Genomic DNA, 4838 nt, shown 5'->3' with positions numbered 1-4838 from the left:
GTCCGCTCCTAGCCAGGTTTTGACCTCGGAGCCAGTTTCTTTTCGAACTTGACGAAACTGTGTGTGTTTAAGGTTTTTGGAGAATTTTCCAAGGGAATCTTACCTGTAAACGGTTAGATATTCATCGTTCTTACCAAGTTTCGGACTTTTGGAGTCCGCTCCCGGCCAGGTTTCGAACTCGGAGCCAGTTTCTTTCCAGAACTTGAGGAAATTGTGTATGTTTAAGGTTTTTGGAGAATATTCCAAGGGAATCTTATCTGTAAAAGGTTAGATTTTCATCATTCTTACCAAGTTTCAGACTTATGGGAGTCCGCTCCCGGCCAGGTAGAAACCTCGGAGCCAGTTTCTTTTTAGAACTTGACGAAATTGTGTATATTTAAGGTTTTTGGAGAATAATCAAAGGGAATCTTATCTGTAAAAGGTTAGATATTCATCGTTCTTACCAAGTTTCAGACTTATAGGAGTCCGCTCCCGGCAAGGTTTCGACCTCGGAGCCAGTTTCTTTCCAGAAGTTGACGAAATTGTGTATGTTTAAGGTTTTTGGAGAATATTCCAAGAGAATCTTATCTGTAAAAGGTTAGATATTCATCGTTCTTACCAAGTTTCGGACTTATAGGATTCCGATCCTGGCCAGGTTTCGACCTCGGAGCCAGTTTCTTTCCCGAACTTGACGAAACTGTGTGTGTTTAAGGTTTTTGGAGAATATTCCAAGGGAATCTTACCTGTAAAAGGTTCGATATTCATCGTTCTTACCAAGTTTCGGAATTATAGGAGTCCGCTCCTGGCCAGGTTTTGACCTCGGAGCCAGTTTCTTTCCCGAACTTGACGAAATTGTGTGTGTTTAAGGTTTTTTGAGAATATTCCAATGGAATCTTACCTGTAAATGGTTAGATATTCATTGTTATTACCAAGTTTCAGACATATAGGAGTCTGCTCCTGGCCAGGGTTTGACCTCGGAGCCAGTTTTCTTCCCGAACTTGACGAAATTGTGTGTGTTTAAGGTTTTTGGAGAATATTCCAATGGAATCTTACCTATAAAAGGTTAGATATTCATTGTTCTTACCAAGTTTCAGACTTATAGGAGTCCGCTTTTGGCCATGTTTCGACCTCAAAGCCAGTTTCTTTCCCAAACTTGACAAAACTGTGTGTGTTTAAGGTTTTTGGAGAATATTCCAAGTGAATTTTACCTGCAAAAGGTTTGATATTCATCATTCTTACCAAGTTTCGGACTTATAGGAGTCCGCTCCTGGCCAGGTTTCGACCTCGGAGCCAGTTTTCTTCCCGAACTTGACGAAACTGTGTGTGTTTAAGGTTTTTGGAGAATATTCCAAGGGAATCTTACCTGTAAAAGGTTTGATATTCATCGTTCTTACCAAGTTTCGGACTTATAGGAATCCGCTCCCGGCCAGGTTTCGACCTCGGATCCAGTTTTTTTCCCGAACTTGACGAAATTGTGTGTGTTTAAGGTTTTTGGAGAATATTCCAAGGGAATCTTACCTGTAAAAGGTTAGATATTCATCGTTCTTACCAAGTTTCGGACTTATAAGAGTCCGCTCCTGGCCAGGTTTCGACCTCGGAGCCTGTTTCTTTTCTGAACTTGACGAAACTGGGTGTGTTTAAGTTTTTTGGAGAATATTCCAAGGGAATCTTACCTGTAAAAGGTTAGATATTCATCGTTCTTACCAAGTTTCGGACTTATATGAGTCCGCTCCTAGCCAGGTTTTGACCTCGGAGCCAGTTTCTTTCCGAACTTGACGAAACTGTGTGTGTTTAAGGTTTTTGGAGAATTTTCCAAGGGAATCTTACCTGTAAATGGTTAGATATTCATCGTTCTTACCAAGTTTCGGACTTATAGGAGTCCGCTCCTGGCCAGGTTTCGACCTCAGAGCCAGTTTATTTCCCGAACTTGACGAAACTATGTGTGTGTAAGGGTTTTGGAGAATATTCCAAGGGAATCTTACTTGTAAAAGGTTAGAAATTCATCGTTCTTACCAAGTTTCGGACTTATAGGAGTCCTCTCCCGGCCAGGTTTCGACTTCGGAGCCAGTTTCTTTCCCGAACTTGACGAAATTGTATGTGTTTAAGGTTTTTGGAGAATATTCCAATGGAATCTTACCTGTAAAAGGTTTGATATTCATTGTTCTTACCAAGTTTCAGACTTATAGGAGTCCGCTTCAGGCCAGGTTTCGACCTCGGAGCCAGTTTCTTTCCAGAACTTGACGAAACTGTGTGTGTTTAAGGTTTTTAGAGAATATTCCAAGGGAATCATACCTGTAAAAGGTTTGATACTCATCGTTCTTACCAAGTTTCGGACTTATAGGAGTCCGCTCCGGCCAGGTTTCGACGTCGAAGCCAGTTTTTTTCACGAACTTGACGAAATTGTGTATGTTTAAGGTTTTTGGAGAATATTCCAAGGGAATCTTACCTGTAAAAGGTTAGATATTCATCGTTCTTACCAAGTTTCGGACTTATAGGAGTCCGCTCCTGGTCAGGTTTCGACCTCAGAGCCAGTTTCTTTCCAGAACTTGACGAAACTGTGTGTGTTTAAGGTTTTTAGAGAATATTCCAAGGGAATCTTACCTGTAAAAGGTTTGATATTCATCGTTCTTACCAAGTTTCGGACTTATAGGAATCCGCTCCTGGCCAGGTTTCGACCTCGGATCCAGTTTTTTTCCCGAACTTGACGAAATTGTGTGTGTTTAAGGTTTTTGGAGAATATTCCAAGGGAATCTTACGTGTAAAAGGTTAGATATTCATCGTTCTCACCAAGTTTCGGACTTATAATAGTCTGCTCTTGGCCAGGTTTCGACCTCGGAGCCTGTTTCTTTTCAGAACTTGACGAAACTGGGTGTGTTTAAGGTTTTTGGAGAATATTCCAAGGGAATCTTACCTGTAAAAGGTTAGATCTTCATCGTTCTTAACAAGTTTCGGACTTATAGGAGTCCGCTCCTGGTCAGGTTTCGACCTCAGAGCCAGTTTCTTTCCAGAACTTGATGAAACTGTGTGTGTTTAAGGTTTTTAGAGAATATTCCAAGGGAATCTTACCTGTAAAAGGTTTGATATTCATTGTTCTTACCAAGTTTCGGACTTATAGGAATCCGCTCCTGGCCAGGTTTCGACCTCGGATCCAGTTTTTTTCCCGAACTTGACGAAATTGTGTGTGTTTAAGGTTTTTGGAGAATATTCCAAGGGAATCTTACGTGTAAAAGGTTAGATATTCATCGTTCTTACCAAGTTTCGGACTTGTAATAGTCTGCTCTTGGTCAGGTTTCGACCTCAGAGCCAGTTTCTTTCCAGAACTTGACGAAACTGGGTGTGTTTAAGGTTTTTGGAGAATATTCCAAGGGAATCTTACCTCTAAAAGGTTAGATATTCATCGTTCTTACCAAGTTTCGGATTGATATGAGTCCGCTCCTAGCCAGTTTTTGACCTCGGAGCCAGTTTCTTTTCGAACTTGACGAAACTGTGTGTGTTTAAGGTTTTTGGAGAATTTTCCAAGGGAATCTTACCTGTAAACGGTTAGATATTCATCGTTCTTACCAAGTTTCGGACTTTTGGAGTCCGCTCCCGGCCAGGTTTCGAACTCGGAGCCAGTTTCTTTCCAGAACTTGAGGAAATTGTGTATGTTTAAGGTTTTTGGAGAATATTCCAAGGGAATCTTATCTGTAAAAGGTTAGATATTCATCATTCTTACCAAGTTTCAGACTTATGGGAGTCCGCTCCCGGCCAGGTAGAAACCTCGGAGCCAGTTTCTTTTTAGAACTTGACGAAATTGTGTATATTTAAGGTTTTTGGAGGATAATCAAAGGGAATCTTATCTGTAAAAAGTTAGATATTCATCGTTCTTACCAAGTTTCAGACTTATAGGAGTCCGCTCCCAGCAAGGTTTCGACCTCGGAGCCAGTTTCTTTTCAGAACTTGACGAAACTGGGTGTGTTTAAGGTTTTTGGAGAATATTCCAAGTGAATTTTACCTGCAAAAGGTTTGATATTCATCATTCCTACCAAGTTTCGGACTTATAGGAGTCCGCTCCTGGCCAGGTTTCGACCTCGGAGCCAGTTTTCTTCCCGAACTTGACGAAACTGTGTGTGTTTAAGGATTTTGGAGAATATTCCAAGGGAATCTTACCTGTAAAAGGTTCGATATTCATCATTCTTACCAAGTTTCAGACTTATAGGAGTCCGCTCCTGGCCAGGTTTTGACCTCGGAGCCAGTTTCCTTCCCGAACTTGACGAAATTGTGTGTGTTTAAGGTTTTTGGAGAATATTCCAATGGAATCTTACCTATAAAAGGTTAGATATTCATTGTTCTTACCAAGTTTCAGACTTATAGGAGTCCGCTTTTGGCCATGTTTCGACCTCAAAGCCAGTTTCTTTCCCAAACTTGACAAAACTGTGTGTGTTTAAGGTTTTTGGAGAATATTCCAAGTGAATTTTACCTGCAAAAGGTTTGATATTCATCATTCTTACAAGGTTTCGGACTTATAGGAGTCTGCTCCTGGCCAAGTTTCGACCTCGGAGCCAGTTTTCTTCCCGAACTTGACGAAACTGTGTGTGTTTAAGGTTTTTGGAGAATATTCTAAGGGAATCTTACCTGTAAAAGGTTAGATATTCATCATTCTTACCAAGTTTCGGACTTATAGGAGTCCGCTCCCGGCCAGGTTTTGACCTCGGAGCCAGTTTCTTTTCCGAACTTGACGAAACTGTGTGTGTTTAAGGTTTTTAGAGAATATTCCAAGGGAATCTTACCTATAAAAGGTTAGATATTCATCATTCTTACCAAGTTTCGGACTTATAGGAGTCCGCTCCTAGCCAGGTTTTGACCTCGGAGCCAGTTTC

This window comes from Papaver somniferum, chromosome 2, assembly GCF_003573695.1.
Source record: "Papaver somniferum cultivar HN1 chromosome 2, ASM357369v1, whole genome shotgun sequence".
Taxonomy (NCBI): Eukaryota; Viridiplantae; Streptophyta; class Magnoliopsida; order Ranunculales; family Papaveraceae; genus Papaver; species Papaver somniferum.
This window is presented reverse-complemented; position numbering follows the sequence as displayed.